Source organism: Sander lucioperca, chromosome 4, assembly GCF_008315115.2.
Source record: "Sander lucioperca isolate FBNREF2018 chromosome 4, SLUC_FBN_1.2, whole genome shotgun sequence".
Classification (NCBI taxonomy): domain Eukaryota; kingdom Metazoa; phylum Chordata; class Actinopteri; order Perciformes; family Percidae; genus Sander; species Sander lucioperca.
In genome coordinates, this window is record NC_050176.1 from 38,699,978 (window position 1) to 38,724,531 (window position 24,554).

At 41.3% G+C, this 24,554-nt stretch overlaps 1 long non-coding RNA gene across 1 annotated transcript; it reads right to left on the reverse strand.

Annotated features, from left to right (window-relative positions):
- Nucleotides 1–6,070: 6,070 nt before the first annotated feature.
- Nucleotides 6,071–7,386, reverse strand: LOC116046923. The gene is made up of 3 exons (XR_004104262.2): nt 7,300–7,386; nt 6,909–7,001; nt 6,071–6,143 (listed from the first exon to the last, which is right to left on the reverse strand). It is a non-coding gene; the product is annotated as an uncharacterized LOC116046923 (long non-coding RNA).
- Nucleotides 7,387–24,554: the final 17,168 nt, after the last annotated feature.

Below are 24,554 nucleotides of genomic sequence, written 5' to 3' on the forward strand. Positions count from 1 at the left end.
GAAAGGTGGCATGAAACTCGACACCCCCACTTGAAAGCCCTGTTTTTTTGTCCCAGTACTCCTGGGACACGAACATGCATTTCCTGGGTGAAAGTCTTGTGTGTTTTCCTCAGGCCACAAACTCCACTCCCCGGCTTGAAAGCCCTGTGTTGTATGAACCATCTATCCCCCCCGGCTTCCTCTCTATGCGGATCTTCGCACTCTTATACAGCAGCAGTTAATGTGCTGCTGACAGTAATACGTGGAATACATACAAATTACAGAGCACTGTTCTTAGCTATATTTACGAATGGTTCATGAGAACAGCCTGATCGTTGAGTCTATGAGTCACGTTCTAGCAGTTCTTCAAAATAAAAGTCCTCTGCTACTTTCATGTCTTTGTGTATATGTGAATGCTGTTCAAAGAAACACATGTCTAATATGTCAGGGATTCTGCAATCTGATTCCCGTGTCTGGACATCAGTCATCACAGCTGTCACAGCAGAATGTTTGGTGGCAACTTAACATCAGTTTTTCTCAGGGAATAATCATCTAGTCAAAGTTTTTTTTAGCTTTTTTTACTATGCTTTATTTAGATGCCATAATAATTTGGATGAGGCATTTTGTTCTGCTGATATATGCTAAATAGACTATGAAATGCAATAATCTAAACATGAACAGTAAAACAAGACTAAAAGTCTACAGACCCCTGTTAAACCCTAGAGAATGCAATGTCAGTTACACCCCACCAATGTGTATCCTTACTGCATTAATGCAGAGAATGTCCTGCCTGCCACAAGTAATGAAGAAGTCATCCACATGCATCCTGTACATCTCAACTTTACAGCAAACATTCATGAAATCTGAATATAGATTTTAGACTTTTCAGACACTGTTCTTTTTCTCATTCCTAAAAACCAAATTGTTTTGTTGTCCAAAACATTTTATTGGTGGGTTCTCTTAAATTCTTAAATATATATATTAGTTGCAGTATTTATGTTTTAATCATACAGAATTATATTGGCAATGTTTACATACAGTGTATTTTAAATTTTATTTTATTTCAGTTTACCTATTGACTATTTTGGATTAAAAAATGACACGTCTAAAAATATGCAAAAACTCAAGTCATACAAGTTGTGTATATTCTACAGAGTAGTACTGTGTATGCATGGCATAAGTACTGTATGTGTATGTGTGTGTGTGTGTGTGTGTGTGTGTGTGTGTGTGTGTGTGTGTGTGTGTGTGTGTGTGTGTCAGTTGCCATGTGGTGAGGAGAGCTTGTTATACTCTGACAAGGCGAGACCGTTGGGGTGAAATGCATGATGGGATTCTGTGATGAGCAGGAAGAGTTTGAATAAACATGGTTGATTTCAGCTCACCCCTGTGTGTGTGTGTGTGTGTGTGTGTGTGTAGACCATCAGGCCTGTCTGTTTGTGCTGTGTTCACTGAAGCTTTTTATTGAAGCCCTCATGAATCTTTTTCCCTCTCAAATATTCAGTCCTTCCCTCGCTCTATTCTGCTCCCTCTCCTTACTGACTTCTCAGCTTCATTTTTTACTCCCTTGTTGACGTCCTCTTCAGACTGTATCACTCATTCCCTCTTATTTCCAACTCCCCCTCCACCACCATCTTCATCACTCTCTCCATTGGTTTTTGTCTTCCTTCCTTTCTTTCTTTCTTTTTTTTGCTTAAAGTGGACCTACGCCGATTTTCAAAATGTATACATGTTATTCCTATGATCTAAGACAGTCCAACAATATAAGTAAACGAGCAATTCACTCTCATCCAAAACCTGGAGTGACTAGAGAAAAACTTAAATTTGTGATGTCATTAAGTATAAAGTATGGAACTGCTCCATAGACAATGAAAAATGTTATAGCAGACACTGAGAGCACCCAGGGGAATGTTCGGAGTATATGGCCATTTTCTGTTTTACAACTAGGAACATTACATAAGGGATAATGTAGAGTGAGCGGGTCATTATTGAGAATTGAACCTCGACAGGGTGATGCAGGACGGTCTTAAATCAACCTGAAGGGGTTTTATTTGCAGTAATGACCCGCTTGCTCTACATTACCCTGCTTATTACAGCACCTGCAACATTGCGGATGTTTGGATTATATAGCTGCTTTGTGCCCAACTTTGCAACAATTAGGGTTCCTTAAACGAGTCTATGGAGGAAAAATAAGAAGTGGGTCTGGTCAGAGAAAATGTCCGGAGGTGCTCACTCAGGTCGAAGCCATGTTATCTAGTCGCACGGTACTCAGCTTCAGATTTCCATTTCCCGTTTCTAGGGTTGGGCATCACTTTGATTTCAACAATTCTGATTTCAATTCTGATTCTTCCGTTCGATTCCGGTTCTTATCAATTCTCGACTCCGATTCTTTGAGGGGTGGAGTTGAAACGGGTAACATGCTTATTTCACACATAAGAGGAACATTTTATTTTGATTCAATGGTGATTTAGTTTTACCGGGCTTTTTCTACGTAAAACTGCCGCTTACTGTGCACCTGCAACACAACGAGCACCTGGAAGTACCGTGGTCAATACGGAAACCAAAACTTCCGCGTGTTAAATTTGGAACTGATGATCGGATTCAAAATTTTTTAATGAAAAAACGATTTCAAGTTGGAACCGGTTCTCGATGCCCAATCCTACCCGTTTCTGCTCGCAGTTGATGCAGTGGCCTACTTCTTAAAGAAAGAAGAGCGAGGATGGATCTCTAAGGCGCTATGAGCGAGGATACACCAGAGGTCAGCCTTCCTGGAAGCCGTGCAGCTGAAAGCCGTTGCTAACACCGCCCACACAGCTGACGGATTCACATGACGCTTCAGAGGAAAGGACGTCTCATCCCTCTAGAAACACGTTTCCTCTCTCCTGGTATGATGTCCTTGCGTCTCTTCAATGCTTCATCGGAAGGGAGGCAAGTGGATGAGCCGCGGATGTAATTTAAGAACCTGGGATGCACCCAGACTTGTCAGCAGTGAAAAGGTGGTAGGTATACTCTGACCACAATGTTTTTTCTGGCTCAATTCTGGAGTGCCAATTCTAGATATATTTCGCTGGAGTTTGGATCTACGGGGAGCTGACGATCCCCGACGTGCTGACGTTTACGGTAAGCGTATTGTCTCACTTCCGTTGCTCCCGTGTCATGGACACTAATTTGCTGCTCCAGCAAAAACGTACTCAACTCTGCTTTATTGTTTAATTTAGCGGCTATTTGCCTGGATTGCATTTAAACTACAATAGTTATACTCAAGCACTTATAGTTTCTTCTCTTACAGTGACTGCCTCGCTGATCTCACAATTGTTAAAACGCTGTTAGCTACTTTTGCTTAGCCATTAGCAATGGCTAATTCCTCTCCCTCTCCTGCTCTCCCTTGCTCGGTGTGTCAAATGTTTAGCTATTCCTCTGCCTCCTTTAGTGATAAAGATACATGTAAAATAGAGTTTATTCGCTGCTCTGTAGGCGAGGCTTAGTGAGTTTGAGGCACGGCTCCGCACCATGGAATCAAAATCGTATGCTAGCCAGCACTCCGTAGCTGGTGTGGGCCAACATACTGTAGCTTCTGTTAGCAGTCCCCCGGCAGGCCCCGAGCAGCCGGGTGAGTAGGTGACTGTCCGAAGGAAGCGTAGCGCTAGCTCTAAACCAGGGAGTGCACATGGCGGCGGTTGCGCTAAACCAGAGTCTATGGCTAACCACCAACATCTTCGCCTTTCTAACAGTTTCTCCCCACTCAGTGATACACCTGCTGAGAAGCCAACTCTGGTTATTGGGAGCTCTATACTGCGGAACGTGAAGTTGGCGGCTCCAGCGGTCATGTGTGTCCCTGGGGCAAGAGAGGGCGATGTAGATCCTATCTAAAGCTATCTAAAGCTGCTGGCTATAGATAACCGTAAATACAGTAATATAGATAACCGTAAATACAGTAAGATCATTCACATAGGTGGTAATGATACCCGATTACGCAAATCGGAGCTCACTAAAATAATGTTAAGTCACTTTGTGCATATGCAAAGACAATGTCGGACTCAGTAGTTTTCTCTGGACCTCTGCCGAACCTGATCAGTGATGACATGTACAGCCACATGTCATCCTTCCACCACTGGTTGTCAGGGTGGTGCCCAGCTAATGATGTGGGCTACGTAGATAACTGGAGGGCGTTGTGGGGAAAGTCTGGTCTGATTAGGAGAGACAGCATTCATCCCACTTTGGATGAAGCCGCTCTCATATCAAGAAATCTGACCGAGTCTGTTATTGGTCATAAACCATGACAACCCATGGAAAAATCAGTAATCAGAGGTGCAGTGCTACACGCTTCTCTGTGCTTCCGTTGGAGCAGTCGCCCACTCATAGTTCCATAACCACGGTGTCTGTCCCCCGACTCAGATCGGTTAAATCAAATGTAAACAAAAGAGGAGCTATACTTAACAGCCTAATTGGAATTAAATCTACCACTGCAATGATAGAACAGAATAGGAAAATTAGATGTGGACTATTAAATGTTAGATCTCTGTCTTCTAAAGCAGTACTAGTAAACAATTTGATATCAGATAATCAAATTGATCTATTCTGTCTTACTGAAACATGGCTGTGCAATGAAGAATATGTTAGTCTAAATGAATCCACTCCTCCCAGTCATAATAATACTTAAATTCCACGAGGCTCAGGCCGAGGAGGGGGAGTTGCAGCCATCTTTGATTCAAGCCTGTTAATTAATCCTAAACCTAAACTAAATTATAACTCGTTTGAAAGCCTTGTTCTTAATCTTCTACATCCAACATGGAAAACATAACAGCCAATTATATTTGTTGTTGTTTACTGAGCTCCAGGTCTGTATTCTTAATTTCTTTCTGAGTTTTTATCATGTGTAGTCCTTAAATCAGACAAAGTACTTGTTGTAGGTGATTTTAATATCCATGTGGACGTTGACAACGATAATCTTCCCAGGTGAAAAAGAAATCTATTAAAAATATACTTTAATAAAGTGTACTAAGTATATTTTCTACATTTTGTACTTTTTTCGTCAAATCCAAGTATAGTTAAGTGTATTCAATTATGTATTAACTTCAACTTAACATATATTTGACTACACTTCAAGTGTAAACAGTATGCTAAAATGGAACAACTTTTTTCAAACTTCAAGTGCACTAAAATACACGAAAATCTAGATTCATAAGCAATTAAGCACACTTACAGTACAATTGCATTATATCGCCATTCTAATGGAAATACACTTAAAAAGGCATTGCAGCTCAACTTATAGTTGTGTTTAAGTACATTTTGTATATATTGTTATCATACTTGTTACTATAAACTATGTTAATTTAGTATGCCTCTGTAATATTTCAAGTGATCTACAAATGCACTTCCTAACTATATTTAGTGCTTTTAAAGTGTCCCACTATGACAATAATGTATTTGAAGTGAAGTTCAATAACAACCTAAACATCATAGACACATACTTTCAGTGCAATGTTATTATAGTGTTAGCAAGAAATGAATTGTGTTTGAAGTATACTTCATCTGTACTTTTATCTCCATTTTGTTATACTTAAGCATAAATGTTGCTATTATACTACAAGTATATTATATTACAATTCATTTCAAGTGCATTACAACAACAGATTACAAATTGCATTTCAGAAAAGGATCTTTATTACTCACACAAAAGTAACACACAAAATATCCAACTCATTTGAATTAAATGTAATCAAAGCCTGTCTGTCATGGAATCTTGCGCAAAAATCAGTACAAATACCATAGGACACATGTATATATACCCCAAGCCATATACAACACAAAAGTCCAACATTACAAACTGGGGCAAAGAAATCTGGAGCAGTAGTAAAGCCATTTCGAACCCAGTTTTACGCTTCCAGCTCACTTCTACCCAGTTTGAGCATTACCTGCTGAGTAAAGTTGAAAGTGTTTTTCATGCACATGGGGTAGTCCAGGTGCAGGGCGTAGATCAACCCGAAACGGCTGTGTGTGTGAAACGAAAGGACACAAAAGGCCTGAGGCAGGTTGGCCAGTTCATCCATTACCACAGACCCTTCCAAGATGATCCCTACACTGAAAGGGTTGAGCTGGGTATTTTCTCAACCCAGGCAGAGAATTCCCACTGGAGTTTAACTGTACGAGTCCTTGTCAGTTACATCCTAATGTGAAAGAAACGTAGTGACAAGGAGAAAACATAAACATGCCAGTTAGACAATGGTGTTTTGTACACCAAAAAGAGCCTGTGACTGTTTATAATGAAAAGCGTTGTACAATATAAACTGCACTGATAGTATACTAAAGGATGATACCAGTTTAGATTTTTTTCTTTTTTTTAAATCAAATGCCATATTTGGATCTGTATAGTATATTGCAACACTTTGTCCCAAATATGGAGTTTACCCACTTTCAGTCACAGTCGTGCTGAAAAGATGTAGAAAACTGCTTCCAGAAACTTTGTTGCTATGCAACAATTTTCTGAATCATATGACTCAGTACATTTCACCTTAATTGGTTTTTGTAAACTTTACTGTCACCGGTTGAAACTAACATTAAGTTAGTTGATTAAGTGAGCAACCAGAATCTAACATGTGCACTCAGAACTCCCATTTCAGTTAAAGACCCGAGAACATTTTCACAACTTCCAACTGGTGACAGTAAAGTAAAAAAACAAAGTGGGCAATGTAAAAGGATTCATACAACTTTAGTTATGGTGAGCAATTTTCTAAATCTTTTCAATAGAACTGGGACTGAAAGTGGGTAAGCTATCTTTGTTTGGCAATAAATAGAGACTTAACAGAGGCCCTTAAGGAGACACTGATTGCTGATCAAATCATTCTGAAAATTAGTAGCACTGTTCATTAATGGCTTAAAATGAGACAAATGAGCATACACCTGCAACATTTACAAAAAAATGATTAACTTACAGAGCATGTCTTGAAGAAGGCAGAAGAATCATCCGCCAAGATGACAGGCAGTCCCCGAAGACATAGGCACCTGATGTGTGTTGGCTCAGTGGTCTGGAAGATAATGGACACAAGAGTAAAACACATCTTGCTAAGGATAATCACATGTATTTATCAAATAAATTCCAGAAATTCCCCACAGTGTTTATGTACAAGAGGACAAAAGGGGAGGAAAATGGAGAGGACAGAAAAGAAAATTAGGATATGAAGAGAGGAAATGACAAGATTAAGGAAGGGAGATTTGATGGGAAGAAAAGGATAGAGCAGAGAAGAAACAAAAGACATAAAAAGAAAAGCGATGAACAGAGAGAGGAAAGAGAGGTAGTAGACTAATGTAGCTAGTCAAACCCACCTTTGTCTGACATAAAGCTCAGCCAAAAGCTTGCTGGGCAGACCTTTCTTTTTCATAAAGGAGGTCCATCAGCCTTGGAGAGAAACGGTCAAGTTCATAAAAGAAATTCTCTTGCAGACTTTTCCCCACCACTCTGGCGAACTCGTAACAAACCTGAAACAAACCATAACAAAAACGAACCTTTGAGAGGAGGCATAGCTGTATAAATCAGTGATTGATAGCTCACTGCGTAGAGCTGCGGACTCGGGTGTTAGCTATTATTATAGGTTCTACTTGGGCGGCCCGCCCAAGTAGAACCTAGGCTAGGAAAAAAAGCAATACAACGTGGTCGCTAACACTCCTCTTCCAGCCTAGTGCATGTCCCTCGTTCGCAGCGGCGTGGAGGTTCAATTTGGGCGGTGTCGCCAATACGCGACAGGTGAAAATGTCCCGTTGAACTGGTTATGAACTGGTTAAAACGACGGTTTAGGCAATTTAGCTGACTTTAGCTAAGCCAGCAAACAGGTGGCTAACGTTGATGTCCGCCGAACTTGTTAAAACAACGTTTTTGACTAACGTTACTCACAAAAAGCCCCTCCAGTGAGAAAAGTAATTTAGCTAGCTAGCTAACGGATGGCTAAATTAATGTCCATTGACGTCAAACTGATTCACTTCGAATCCTCACAAACAGCCCCCCCCCCCCCCCACCCCAACTGATTTATCCACAAACCTGTGCGTTTTTGTTAAATAAAAAAATAACTTACTACTTAGCCTAATATCGCTGTTGTTACGTAAAACTCTAATGGGAAAAATAGCCTACTTTCAGATCTTGCGGCTTCATAGCAACTTATGTAGCCTAGGTAAAGAGATGGTCATCATGACTGAAACTTGGGAATTAGTTAGTTATTCACAGACTCAACTAGGTCTACAAATTAATATAACATACTTACATTTGCTAGTAAAGCAATCAAAACTAAATTGATTTGAATCATGTAAGTACATTATAATTAAAATGATTGATTAGATATGAAATCCGGGTTTACAGTGAACCTTGAACAGCCTACTTTTTCTGAAATGCCGGGAAGAGAACAATGGCGAACAACTTTGAAGCTTTGTTTACAGTGTACTTAGATTATATTACTGATGAAGTGAAATCAGTGTACACTCTCAAAAATTATACTAACTCTGTATTACAAATAAGCGTACTTACTATAAGTAACTAAATTACCACTATATATTTTGGTATTTTAACGTATTTTATGAAAGTACTCTGAAATGCCACTAAAAATACATTATTATACTTATATATAATAATTAATATACTTATTTTAGAGTGTACTGTATAAAGTGTACAGAAGTCACACTTCTAATGAAGTGAGATCATAGTACACTTTCAAAAAGTATACTAACAATTAATTTCCAAAAATGATACTTCCCATAAGTACACTGAATTGCCACTCTGAGTATGTCAAATTTAATACACTTTTATACAAAAATAAACTTCTATACAATTTAAATTACATTAACAACAAAGTACACTTTCAAAAAGTACATTTAAAAAATAATTTGATTACTGCTAAATTAGTATACTTACTTTTTGGACTCTGAAGTTGAACTTAATTACATCTATTTTGAAGAATACTTTTAAAAAGTACATATTAAATACTCTTTAAATAAAGCACAACAAGTAGAAGCATACTTGTTTTATACTTCATGTACTTTATTCATATTTCTAATACACTAAAGTATAGTACTTTTTTACCAGGGTTAGTATTGCTTTCAACTCACTACTAGATTCAATTGGTTTCAGTCAGAGTGTGCATAAGGCCACTCACTGTTTTAACCACACCCTCAACCTTGTGCTGGCATATGGCATTGAAATTGAAGATTTAATAGTATTTCCGCAGAATCCTTTATTATCAGACCATTCGTTAATAACTTTCGAATTCCTACTACCCGACTATATGAAATTAGATAAAAGCTTCTACACTAGATGCCTATCTGACACTGCTAAGTGTCAGATAGGCTACTGCTAAGTGTCAGATAGGCCAGCCCAATGCATCCTATGCACGCCAGCTGAAAGGTCCAGGTGGAAGTGAACTTGTTCGTTGTCATAGAGGATCTTTCCTTTGGTTCTGGCTGCCTTCAATACTCGTTCCTTGTCTCTGAAATTCATGAACTTCATAATAACTGTTGGATGTGTCGCGTTGCCATTGTTTGGCATGGTGCCGATTCTGTAAGCCCGTTCGATTACCAGTGCCTCCCGCGGGTCCAGCTCCAGCACCTCTGGCAACCACTTTTCCAGGAATGTAACTGAATCTCGGCCCTCTGCTTTCTCCGATAGCCCCACCAACCTCACGTTGTTCCGTCGGTGAGGTGACTTTGGACGTTAGCCCATTATCGTTGTCTTCGGCATCAGAAATCCGCTGTTCCGCATGTGCAATGCGCCTTGTGCATTCTTGTACCTGATTACTTTCATTGGTAATTATTGCTTGGATGACATACATTTTCTTATAAAGTCCACCTTTCAAAGACGTTACGGCTTTCTGTTATGGTTGGGGTCGGCTGGCTGTGAGTCTTTGTTTTATTTTCTGTTTCCCAGTACCATTTTATTCCCACTGTCAGTTTCTATTTGTTTTGCCTCGTTCTGTGTCTCCTGTGTTGTTCCCCTCCTCCCGCCTGCTCCTGCCAGCTGATTACACGCACCTGTTCGTCATTCCACCATCACCCTTCCCGCTGCACACACCTGCCAGCCATCTACTATCAAGCCAGTATATGAACCCCGGATCCACTCATCATCTTCGCTTGATCGTTGCTTCAGCCATTCTGGTGACACGCTACACAAGCTCTCTGAGAAAAACATTATACTTACCGGTCCTTGTCTGTCACTAACCTTTTGTCTCCTCTCTGCAGTCATCCTCTCCACTCGCTTCCCGTACCTCCAGTCAGCTGGCCTCACCGTTCGGTCCCCCTCTCACGGCTCTCCACCTCATCCTGCTCTGCTCCTGCCCTGCCCTGCCCTCGTTCCTGCTTCCAGCCACCCTCCACCTCGACTCCCCTCTTCCCCGGACTCCAGTGCCTCCTCTTCGGCCCCCTTGGTCCCGGTTCCCCCGCGCATCCCCGCTAGCTCCCTCACCATCCTAGCCCTACAGCCTCCCTCTGCATTCCCTCACAATCCTACCCTACAGCTTCCCCCTGCATTCCCTCACCATCCTAGCTCTACAGTCTCCCTCCGCATTCCCTCACCATCCTAGCCCCACCGTTTCCCTCAGTATTCCCTCACTATCCTACTCCAGCCCCAGAGCCCCTTCTCCTGTCCCCGGCGTCCGCCTCCTCACTCCCTCCTCTTCCCTAACCTTTAATAAAACTTGTTTGTCTGCTGAGCCTAGCGTTTGGGTCCGTTCTGTCTTCATCCTCACAGCTTTCATTATATCTTCGTTGGTATTATCTCCTGGGTTAGCTACTTCGCCATCTTCGTCCGGGCTGTCATCCATGGCAGTAATGGCGTCGCTCATTTCTTCTCCATTGTTGTATTTTGACTCCTCTTCGTGACATTTTAATTCCCGGTACTCTTATAAATATGTTGCTTAACTTTTAGTACAGTTCTAAGTAGTATTGTAGGATGAATTACAAGTTAGCAGCAGAGCTCAAAAGTTGCGACCTCTCAGCTACAGGCCATAACCGGAAGTCCACAGTAACCTATTGGTGGCTAAACAACTGCTGCTGGTAGCCAGCGTCCCGGAGCTCTGTAGCGGCTAAATACAACCAGCAACTGCTGCTCGGATTTTACCGTTCTATGGCACTATAGATTGTTCACTTTACAGTGCATTACATAATTTAAAATACTTCTATTTTGGGTATATAATTTATATATGGTCTAGGCTATTGTTGAAATAGATGATCACTTTGAAGGGGGGGGGATACAAAATAATTGAGCAGAGGCAGGGCATATCGTACCCTGATAGTAGTCATGATAAAAAAAATCTGACTGTCAGTAGGAAACAGGAAAAAATACATAACTCGCACACCAATCTATCCCCCGAGGACCTCCTCTCTGTAAGATGTTTAATCTATGAGACGATTTCTGCCTTTTCTCCTGACAGATATCATAAATCACACGGTCACCAGAGGTTTTTATCAGTTAAACATAAACATAGGTCGTATTTGTACTTTTCTAATTCTGGCCTCCATGTACTATATTTTGATTTTCTTTTGGGCTGTGTCACAATTGATCTTCTCAGTTAAGAAATCACACAATTATTAAAAGAAGTGAGACTTTTCCAGTACAGAAAGGTGTTAGATTTTGCACCACCTGTTCCTGTCTTCATTGTCAGAGTAGATCAGGGCTGATAGGCTTCCTTTGATCCCTGGTGAGGAGTTGAATAGTAGCTGATTCCCGTTTTGTCATCCCCACTGAGTTGAGGACAGCAGTCTGATTCTCCTCATATGACCCCCACTGTGACTTGAACTTGGCTTGTTTCCCCCTGATATGAGTCCTGCTGGGCTTGTTTGCTTTGGCCAACAACATATGTCAGACATATTCTAGTATATTTTTGGTAGGGGTGGAAGATAACAGAGGAAAAGCAAAATTCTTTACTTCCTTTTATTTGGAAGCTTTATCACGCTTTATGTCCTGGTTGCTGACAATTGTAGGGCAAGTGTTTCAGATCTATCAGTCAAACTGAAGGAGGACACTAATAATAATAATAATACATTTTATTTGATGGCGCAACAGTAGATTCAAACATGCTCATTCAGAAAAACAGCGAGACATGGCAAAGACAGACAAAACACAACAGAACAAGAGACATACAGTATGTGATATGTTAAAAAGGGAGGGATTGAAGCAGCAATACTTTCGTGGTAAGGAAAAAACATGGTATGGATTCTAGTGAGTAAGCCAGTTCAAACAGGTGGGTTTTGAACGATGGTATGGTGTCAGACTGACGGATGTGTGGGGGCTGGGAGTTCCAGAGCCTGGGAGAACTTCAGCTGAAAGCCCTTGCACCCATGGTGCTGAGGCGTGCGGTGGCATAGTTAGGAGACCAGCAGAAGAAGAGTGCAGAGAGCGGGAGGGAGTGTTATCCTGGAGGTAGTCTCTCATTGCTAGACCCTCCTGCACAGCGCTGCAGAGGAGGGTCTGGCTAGTCCACACAGCATTCCGGGATGGAAGAAAAACGTGCTCTGGTTTATTGGCATTTCTTTAAACCAATCACAATCGTCTTGGGCGGTGCTAAGCGACAATGCCTCTGCAAAATAGCCTCGGAAAGAACTTGTTTTGGTGGAACATGTGTACGTTCAAAAGTTGTTTTAGTTGTGCAACAGAAAACTCAGATTGGACAGATAGTCTAGCTAGCTGTCTGGATTTACCCTGCAGAGATCTGAGGAGCAGTTAACCATAGTCCTCAGAAATCCACCGGAGTTTAGAACGCCAAGAAAGAGGAAGGAGAGCTACATCCGGCCGAAAATTAGGACTATCCAGTAGAACATCTGGCGGCACCAGAACAATCCTGGAAATGAAACATCGTAGATATAGACTATCCTGGAGGAGGTCAGAGATGTAGGTTGGTGCTAGATTCTGGAGGGCTTTGAATGTGAGCAAAAAACTTTTGTAGTCAATCCGGAATTGAACAGGGAGCCAATGTAGCTGGATGAGAATGGGGTGATGTTCTTGGAAGATTCTGTGCGGGTAATGATCCGGGCAGCAGAGTCATGAATGCTCTGCAGTCATGTAAGCAGTTTGATGGAAAGGCCAGAGAGAACAGCATTACAGTAGTCAATCCGAAATGTAACAAAGGCGTTGACTAAGACTTCAGTGCTGGATTGAGATAGCGATGGACGGAGTCTGGAGAAATTGCGAAGGTGGAAGAACACAGTCTGGGTAACACACAGCCTTGGTAATGTATTTTATGTGAGACGCAAAGGAAAGGGTGCTGTCCAGGGAGATACTGAGACTCTGGACTTGGCTGGAGAAGGTGGGAACTTTGGCTTTGGAAATGGCGGTTTCGGAGCCGATGAACAAGGCCATAGTTTTGCTAGCATTGAGCATCAAGTCACATACACTAAACCTTTTTAAGCAGATATGTTGCTCTAGCCTTATGCAACTCTTACAGAATGCTATTGACCTGGCATCACATTGTAAAGAATAAAGTGAAACTGCTGATAAAAGACCCAGTAACGTCAGAGCTTGTCAATAATTATCAACATTAATCCAAGACCAGCAGAATATATAGACCCGAGGTTGGGGTTTGTGCATTTATGTTAACAAAACGTGGTGCACGGACACCATCATCACCGAGAGTCACTGCTCAGTAGGGTTGGGTACCTTTTGCATCTGAACCAATACCGTTACCAGTACCGGTGCCTGGTCTCGGTATTCAATGGTATTTTTTTCGGTACCTTACTCTTACTGAAACTTTTACGCCTGGTTATAACAACTACAAAATTTGATTACAATTAAAAAAAACTCACAACTTCTCAGTTTAAACATTTTATTTAAACACAATACAACCACCCTACCCACCCCACATATGAACATTTTATCCCCCTCCTAAAAATATGAACATATGTACAATGAACAGTAAACACATACAAAAAAAACACACACACTCAGTCAAGCTCAAACAGATAAAACTACTGCTACAGTAGCAGAATTACATGAGAACTAATTATTTTTAAGAAAGACTAGCATGTCTACTCTTTCGGGTAAGAGCTGTTACACACCAACCAGATGGCCGACCGTCGGCAGAAAAGGCAGTCGGACTGATCAGTCAGGTCCCCGAGGTCCAAAAAAATGCCTCAAAACACACTAAGGCGACACCGACTTGAGCGTACGCTTTGCGCGAGCGCGAAACATAATACGTCTCCATAGCAGCAGGCAGCGCTTCTCAGTATTGTGTCCCAGAAAATGAAAACCGGCAGCTGATTGGACGAACGCGTCACGTGGGTCTTTTTTCTCCGGTAATTCACAGCCAGACTGTCATGGCGGCTTGTTCAGACTACGATCTCATATTGTACTAAAATACTTCACTGAAACGTGTTTCTGAAAACATTTTAAGCTAGAAATAGGCCGTGCAGTTGCTGAATCTGTCTTCATTTTAGATAAACAAAGCTCAGTTTAAAAGATTTTCGTCAGATTTCGAGAGGCTCATCCGGTCGCCATTTCCGGGTGAGTCCTGACTGCCCTGTCTCCGACTGAGCATCTCGGGTCGGCCAAAATGAAGGCCGACAGCTTCTCCGACGGACGACGGCACAGAACACACCGAACAGACTCGAGTCACTGACCTCGCCAGAATGTCCAACGGCCGATTATCGGGTTGGTGTGTCAGCGCCATACGAGTCTCGCCCGCTCAACACTTACTGTGTCCCCAGCTGTTGCGAACACCCGCTCTGAGGGTGTGGAAGAAGCCTGGACACAAAGATATTTGTTTGCCGACTTTGACAGCATTGGCATCTGGTCCCTCTTCTGCCACCACCACAGGATAGGGTTCACTGAGCTTAGGACTGCCGGGAAACTCCTATATACTTGTACTTCCTTCTGGACCTTTTCTGTGATTGAAGGACCACTGGCACTGACATCTGCAGACAGCGTTTTCAGCAAAGCCTGGTCTTCGTCCTTGAAGAGCTCCCCGAGAGCTCCCCGAGAGCTGAATGTTTTTTCTTCAAATAGAAAAAGGCCTCATGATCATCAAGCATTATTTTATCAATTGAACAAGTATGTCATAATGTCCATATTCTTACATGTGGTGGTGTGCATTGTGGTGGTGCTGCTGCTGCTGATGTGGCCATGTCTTCTGCGAGCCAATCCTCCTCCACCTCCTCCTAACCTGATGCTGCTGCAGCTGGTCTCCTCTTTCTTCCTGGGCAACACATCCAGACTTTAAGAAAACATACACAATAGTAAATGAAAAAAATATTGCATAGTAGTTATAGAACACATTAGTTAACTTCATGATAATGAGCAAACCTTTCTGCTTGTTGCCAGTGTGACAGCTTCTTCCTCCAAGAGGGTCCAAAGACCCTCATCCTGAACCTTGGCTTTGAATCGAGGATCAAGGGCTGTAGCCTCTAAAGGAACCGTTGAAGTTTGTAATTTCTTTCACTCTAACAATATAAAAACATTTTTTAAATGATCATGCATTTTGTGAATAGTTAGATGGAAACAAAATCCAGATGAAGAAATAAAAGATTATAATATTCTACATACTGTGTAGCGTGAGGAGAGACCTTCTCCTTGATGGCTCTCTTGAACGAAGAATCATCTTTTTCCACCTTGAGCTTCTCTTTGAGTTTTTCAAGAATGGGGATGATCTGGCCTGCAGTGGCACTCTTGTCGGATGACACACAGAGCGTGGATTGGTAAAAATAACCTCATGGTGTCAATGAAATCCTCACACTTTCTGACGTCATCATCTGACACTCTCTCCACTCTGAGAACAAAAACAGTCATACAACACCATGCATGTATGTCGCAGTCTCACACTAATTCCTTGTTGTCGACCATGAATGCTACCACTTTGGACCTCACCTCAAATTCCTCTAAAATTGAATCGATTTATTCAGCTATTGCAGGCCCTGTCTGTGAGATGTACACAGCACGGGTATGAAGGACTTTATCCCTGAGCTCGGCCTCCACAATGTAATGTGCAGTGACTGTCAGTTAATGGTCCTGGGCCAAACTACTCCATCCATCTGCAGTCACTGTGACAAACCACCTCCATCGTGCCGGTGCCAAAACACTCCACTGCAACAAGCCTTAATGACTTCCATCCCGTTGCACCCCCATCATTATGAAGTGCTTCGAGAGGCTGGTCCTGGCCCATCTCAAGACCTGCTTACCACCCTCACTGGACCCCTTCCTATTCGCCTACCGTCAGAACAGGAGCACAGAGGATGCCATCTCTACAGCACTTCACTCTGCCCTGTCCCACCTTGACAATAGCAACACCTATGTGAGAATGCTGTTCATTGACTTTAGTTCAGCATTCAACACCATCATCCCCTCCAACCTGATGAAACTGCCCAACGCATCACCAGTTCCTCACTCCCCTCCATTGAGGCCATCCAGGGCAAGCGATGTTTGCATAAGACGCGCATCATCAAAGACTTGTTTCCACCCCAACCACAGACTGTTCACCCAACTCGTTTCAGGTCTCTCCGCACCCGAACCAGCGGGTTCAGAGGAAGCTTCTTTCCTGCGGCTGTCACCCTACTGAACCCTAGCTCTGCTTCCCGGTGACAATTAACCTACTAAGACCCCCCACACTTCTGGTTGGATGCAAACTGCATTTTGTTGTCTTTGTACTTGTACTCTGCACAATGACAAGTTGAATCTAATCTAATTTAATATTCCGTCTATATCCGGTCCAATAGATAGAGATGAACGGTCAGGACTGTCAGCGCCTATTCATTTCAAAAGAGCAATGGCCAACACCAGCACTCACATCATCACTCACTCAGACCATAGTGTAACTTCATCACTCAGCGACTCACTCAGTGCCAGACGTTTAGAGTGAATACGTATAAGGCCGGCAATATATCTAGAGAAGACTATCGTCATCATGCCCCTTTCTTGGGGAAAATATTGAAGAGTTGCTGTGTAGTTGGTTGCACCAACAATACATCAAAAAACCTTAATCTCTGATTTGTTCCCCTGCCATATCATAAAAAACATCCTGATAGATGGGCTTTGGCTCCAGGCTATAGACCAGACCACTGGCATCACCGAGGCTTCCTTGCGCTGTCACATCAGGAGAAAAACAGGAAAATGCAGAAAAGCTGTTGTGCAGCAGGTTATTCCAGACTTTGACACTGAGATTTGAGGCTCATAAGCTACGTGAATATTCACAGTCAGTGTGGTAAATTGCTAAATGATGCTGCTGACAGTTACTACTGATGGAAAGCTGGAAACGTTTGCTCAAATAAGTGGGAGGCTGCTAACGTTAGTTACAACAGCATTAGACTGTCGTCTCCAACTAAATCTCAGCCTATAGATCAAACAATTGGCTATTGATAACAGTTTGGTTAAGTACAGACAACACTTAGCCTAACCATAGTGATTCAATCAAATATTTGTGTCCAGATAAGCAATATGCGGCAGCCGTGTTGGGTCGTTGATCCACTTAGATGGGGGAAGACTGACATAACCAACCTGAATTTATTAAGGTATCGTGAATACTCAGGTTCAGGCAAGGTCACAAGATAAACATTAGACATGTGTTGAAAACAAACATTTGTTTAACAAGAAATGAATCCATACACATTCTGTCAAAATTATGATCCAAACACGTCAAACTGCATTGACTTCTACGGGATTTCCTGTTTTCTATCCCCCCAAAGGAGGCGCGGCCTTGACATTTAGCGAAGTACCCGTATGTGCCAGCCTAACGTATAGGGTTGGCCTCACATTGCTGTGGTCCAGCCAAAGAGAAAAGCCATGCAGGGCAGAAATTTTAAGGTTGAGGCTATTCTTATCACTGAACCACAGTTGCTTTCCCTTTTAATGTCCTCCTAAATGTCTTCACACTCATAATATTGAATCAAAGTATCTAATATGTGTCTGTTATCAAGACTTTGAGTATGATGTAATGCATTTCAATAAGCAGTAAAAAGTTATTGCCCTCATCTTCTGCCTGACTCCAGATCGGCTCTCTTGGTATTCCTTCAAATAATTTTATATATGTATATATATGAAAGAGAGAAAGAGGGTGTGTAAGTTGTATTATATTATAATCACAAATGAACCAGTTGATACTTGGATGTGACTGGGAAATCTCTGGGATTTTCAAAAATAATAATTGAATAGTTGTCTCTACACGATATCTTGGCCATAATATATTAAAGCTAAAGATAAGCCAGTCAAAGGTTATTGCCCTTCTGACACTCCCGTCATGATTTTAATATGGTTAAATTTCCTCTCACTCTAACTAAAAAGAAATTATAATAACAGCTAATAAAAAACATTATTACCCTTTCAAGTGGTGCCTGTGTGAGGGGAGGCAGTATTATACTTCCAGCGCCAATATGTCAGTAAAGGAATGGCGAGGTGCTTTAGAAACTGGTTTGTCCCTATACAACCAACCTGTCAGGAACTTTGGAACACATTCCCCCTCGACCCGTTTGGGTTTGGGTTGGCATATTGTTGATATAAATATATTTTATTGCAATGTAATGGATTAATTAAATATCAAGGGGCAGAAAAGGGATACAAATGTGTAACCAATACATCACTCTTTCATTTCCTTTCTTACAATTTTACCTCAAAATGTTTACAATATTTGCATATTATATATTATCATATATAATACAAACATTTTTTTGTAGCTGTTTAATAATGTAATAATACCAATGCTTTACTCTGTATGACTTAACAAAGGCATTTGTGGCCTGTAGTGACTGTGTACAGCTGTTTGACTTGGTCTGGGCTCAGCACAGCTGCTTCCAGCAGCCGCCACAGGGAAGCCATCGTATCTGTGGACTATATTATTTAAGGAGCGTGTGGACATTGATCGTTATCAATGTATCATCTCACTTTTTTTGGTTATTAATAATTTACTGGATTTTATGTATTTCTGTCTGCATCTGGGTGATGAGGGTATACTTTAATACTGTAGATAATAAATATAATATTATATTGAAAAGATCAATACTCCATGCAATATAAAAAAATATTTCCTAGAAATTTGGATATTTAGATAATTCAAGTTTGTGATTACGTCTTTTTACAAAGCGTGACATCTAATAATAAAGCCCATAGATCCTGCAGAACTCCATTGGTACACAAGGACAATTGTTTCTTCAGTACTGGGTTTGGATGGGAAAACCAAGCCTTAGGAGTGGATTGGTAGGTGTTGGAATAGTCTCCCATTGCCAGACTTTCCTCCAAAGCTCTGCGGAAGAAGGTCTGGCTAGTCCACATTGCATTCCGGGATGGGAGAAAAACGTGCTCTGGTTTATTGGCATTTTTTTTAAACCAATCACAATCGTCTTGGGTGGTGCTAAGCGCCAGATGGAGCACCGGTGCCTCTGTAAAATAGCCTCGGGAAGGAACTTGTTTTGGTGGAACATGTGTACGTTCAAAGGTTGTTTTAGTCGTGCAACAGAAAACTCAGATTGGACAGATAGTCTAGCTAGCTGACTGGATTTACCCTGCAGAGATCCCTGAGGAGCAGGTAACCATAGTCCTCATAGATCCACTGGAGTTTAGAACGGCAGCACAAAGAAAGAGGAAGCTATCAGACATCCGGCCAAAATGAGGGGCCTCTGGCAGAATTTCTGGCTGCAATGGAACAATCCCGGAAATTAAACGTCGTCGACATATAGAGTAGTGTTGGAATGACGTAATAAAGCCCCTCTTTTTTATCCATTTAACCTGAAGATATAAAGAGCTGTCAAGAGATTTTCACAGTCTAGCTCCTGTAAATGGTGGGGGGTCCACAGTTCACCTCCGTCCTTCATACAGGGTACACGCATATGACGCACAATACACAGTCTACTGGTGTGATCCATTCATATCAACATGCTGTCACCATTCACTTATGTCTGCAACTGTAGTTCCATAAGTGTCACTGTTGAATCATAGAATTACACAGAATAGAACTCCAGAATTACCAACTAAAGGTGAGTGAACTCTCTATACATCCATACATGACAAGAGCCAGGGAGTTAGTTCAATCAGGAGAGACTTAATTAAAAAAAGAGGATTAAAGAGTGATCTAATTAATTTTTTTTGACATGGTGCACAATGAAAACAATAAAGAACATGAGAAGAATATTTGGCGAGTAGAACTTACTGTGACTTCAATATTTAAAGGGGGTAGTGATGCTATGAGCTGTACAGGAACACCCTGCGATGGAGTCTAGACACCACTGCAGCGGTGGCCGGCCCGTTGTGGGCGCTACATCAAAATTAATTCATTTTGATTAATTCATTTTATTTAGGCTATTAATTGTTTTCAATCCTTGATCAAAATTGTGCGGTCAATGAGTAGATTGCAATGCAGTTTCTGCAATAAAATTAACTAAAAGCTACAACTGCAATGCAAATAGATATTTTAGTTTGTGAAGGTTGCTGGCAACAGAACTGCTGAACCAAGCTAGCGAGGCAAGGAAAGCCTGGTCTCGCGGTTTTACAGGGATCGGACTGATTCTCGCAATATCACATACCATGTGAAAAGCCATCTTGTCAGGCTTCAAGTAATGTGTTTGTGTCTGTCAGCGTCCAGCGAGGAGCTAAGGGTGTGGTTTTAAAAATAGCTGTATGATTTATAAAGTTTTTCATGGACTTGCCCCACCTTCACTTTCTCCATACATTAAACCAAGGTCTGACAGAGGTTGTTGTACATTTAGAGGAGATATAGAGATCCCGCATAGAAAAACTAGCTTTGGACAAACTGTTCTGTCTATCAGAGGAGGTCATTTTTGGAACAGCATCCCAACAAACATTAGAGAATGTCCAACTTACTGCACATTTAAAAAGCACCTTAAACAACTTCTTAAAAGTTCCCAGTTATGTCATGATTTTGACTAATTTTATTGATGTAATGTAATCTGTCTGAATGTGAGCTAATGTGTTTCTTGTTTCTTGCTTGATATTGTTTATTGTCATATTCTTTTGTGTTGTATTATCTTGTATGTTGTCTTCCTGCCTCGGGACTACAGGTGAAAATTAGCATTTATGCTATAACCTGGCTCATTTACAGTCTTTACAGAAATGTTAGATTGTTCATTAATGTGCACTGTCCCGAAAAAATAAATTAAAAAAAAATAATAAAAAAAAGGAGTGTGTGCTGGTTGCTAAAGGGGTTAGCGTATATACTGCAATAGCATCAGTTATATCAGAACTGGAAAGTGTTTATTTATTTTTAAACATTATTTTTTTGGGCATTTTAGGCCTTTATTTTTATAGGACAGCTGAAGACATGATAGGGAAGAGAGAGGGGGATGACACGCAGCAAAGGGCCGCAGGTCGCAGTCGAACCCATGGCCGCTGCGTCAAGGAGTGAACCTCTATACATGGGCACGTGTTCTACCAGGTGAGCTACCCAGGCGCCCTGGAGAGTGTTTCTTTATTGAAAGAAAAGCAAAGAACGGCACTGAAGGCATTTCGCAATGGAAAAGATGTCTTCCAGGCTGGCTTCAGCAAGAGTTTGACGGACAGATTCGCAGATCCCCTTCGCTCCAAATCTCGCCTCTAGTGTTTTGATGGGTGACTGACAACCTATGCGTGAACGTGAACTGAAACGTGACTTGAGACGACCACAGCATGGAGCTGACACCGGTTTATGACTGTCAAATCTCCCAAACAAAATATGTTTAAATACTAGTGTAAATGACCTACAGCGCCTTTCTGAGTTAATAATTAAAAACAAACAAGATCCCACATTGAAAACCCAATAATAAAAGTACCAGAAAGAAAGAAAAAAATGTATGTTGAAAATGTTTTTGTAGTTATTGATAGGAACCAAATAGGTCATCATGAGCTGCTCTGTGTCTGTGTACATTATACTGACACAATTTTCTCAGTGTCAGATTATATTTTGCATTAGCAGGAAGTCTGTCTAATTGTAGACATAGCCCCCTTGAAATAAAGTCCATCACTGGTGATGGTGGTGGTGGTGAGAGCAATGCTGAGGATGTGGATGGATGCAGTGGGACGTCTGACGAGCTGAGTGGAAGGACCCATGGACGCTGGTTGGTTGAACTGGAGGTAAATGGGATGAAGGAGGGTTGCACTGATCAGACACTGATATGACAGTTGACACAACACATTCTCACAGGTGCCTTTTGCGTTGGTTATTGACGCAAAAAGTCTCCTTTAGCATCATATTTAGACGCTCTGGTTCGGGCACTACGTTTAACTGACATGCGGCACAAGAACGGGACAGTTAGGTTTAGGAAAAGATGGTGGGTGGGGTTATAAAATGTACGTTTCAGTGACACAAACGGGACACGAACGGGACACAAACCCCGGTCTGCTGGGTGAAATGTTGTTTTCCTCCTTACGCGGGTTTTCCGTCTTTCATACTACTCTCTATCGTTGTCTCTCTTAATACTCAGTGTTGGGCAAGTTACTTCCAAAATGTAATACATTATAGATTACTAGTTACTGTCATTTGAGAGTAATTAGTTATATTACAATATTACTGTCTCTGAATTGTAATGCGTTACACTACTTTTGCATTACTTTTGAGTTACTTTCACCAAAATAACAGGGGAAGTTTGATTTGGCAGCTAGCTTGTGAATTTCACCACCGGATCAATAAAGTCTCGTCTTTATCCACTTTAATACATCATAGATTATTCATATTTTGTATAATTAATATAAATATGCAAAGTAACTAAAGCTATACAAAATAGATAAGTAAAACATATAATAGGCAAGTAGGAGAAAATGAAAATACTCAAAAGTATGGCATTGTTGTAAAATGTTTGTTTATAGCACTTCAATAAGAAATTCATGTTGTTTAGGTTAAAAGACTCTAAAGGAAATGTTCAATTATAGTGTGATTAAAACTCACTATTAACATTATTTACAGTACTTGATTTACAGCTGATTTGTGAAAAGGTAGCCTACACAACCTTATTTAACAGTAATTTAGTTTTACTGCGAACCGTCACAGGAAGTGCTTTTATTTTGAAGTAGGCTACACGGAAGTTGTCTGTTGTGTAGCCTACTCTTGCTAGCTTACTGAGAAGCAACATGTCCGTCAGACTCAAGTTGTTCACTTTCTTGTTTGTAAAACTGCAACATATTGAACAGTAAATGGTCACAGTAAAAGACAAGCGCTTTTAGTCGTCATTCGAAGCCATTCCACTACAGGCAGAGTTACTCTCCACGGCTGATAAAAATGCAATGATATTTACGTGTAGCAAGCCTCAACATTAATTCCCGACATGTTTATATCTGTCAGCCGCTGACGTACCGTCACCTGTTGGGACATACATGCTGTCCGTACCGTCTCTGGTTCTGGTTCTGACCACGGGAACAGAAACAGGACAGCTCACTTCAACGCAGTGTAATAACTCCTGAAAATAATATCCATCTCGCAAATGTATCTGTCTCCGCAGTCATCTCAACCATTGAATACAGCGACAGGAAAATAATACGGCTTTTTTTTTTCCTGTGAAGAAATGTGTCGCGGTGTTGGTGAATTCTTTAAAAAAAACAATGCACCACTAAATGTTGCGTTAAAATGCGTTGTAACTCGCGTTACTGAGATTGTAACGAGTATAATATTACCGAAATTTAATTAGTAATGCGTTATATTACTGCGTTACAGCAAAAAGGAATACATTACTGTAACTGCGTTACTTTTGTAACGCGTTACTCCCAACACTGTTAATACTACGCCATCTTACAGCGCCGCGGTCAAGCTGCTGCTCTGCAGCGCATTCCATACAGACGCTAAAGGGTGATTTTTGCATCGGTATCTGACGGAGAGACACTGACCAAGAGTATTTCACGAGTCAGGAGAGGGAACGGGTTGGCTCACAACAGCAGAGACAGGAACAGTTTGACAGCAACGAGACGACTGGCTCACAAAAGTTATGGCAAATCTAACTAGCTTAACTTACAGTGAACGCCCTCAGGGGCAAATTCACAAAGAATGGGTTATGGCCGCTGATAGCACCATGAATCTTCCCAGTGTCAAGGTCCGATTCACAAAATATATTCGGCTAATGTTAAGATTAAGTTCATCCAATACTTGTTTCTTTTTCTTTTCTCTTACTATGTTTATTGTGACCTATTGACCAAATCAAGTCAGATTCCCTGTATGTGAAAACTTAGGCCTAGTCCACACGTACATGGGTATTTTTATAAAAAGAGTTTTTCCTCCTACGCTTAAAAAGAAAATCTCATCCATACAAGCAAGGTTTAAAAAAACCTCCGTCCACATGAAAAAGCTATCAAGCGCTGTCAAGAGCATGCCGAACCAACAGGTGGCGATATAACCCTAACGGTAAAGCCATGTTGGCCTATCAGAAGCCTGAAGTTCCGGTAAGCTAACAACAAGACGCACTGAGGAAGGGGAGAGTCATATGTGTGGACTGATGATGGCGTTCAGTTATTCCTTAATGGCAAACTTCAATACAAAGTTAGTTACTCGCCTCATGTAAACAAAGGAGATAGCAGCACACAATCTGATGTCAAACAAAGGAGACAAAAGTGTGCACTCTGACGTCACAAGCCAAAATCTCGGGTTTCACCGGCTACACGACACCAAGTTTCCAAAAATCTTCACCCTGGCAGAAGTTTTTTTAAAAAGGTTCGGTTT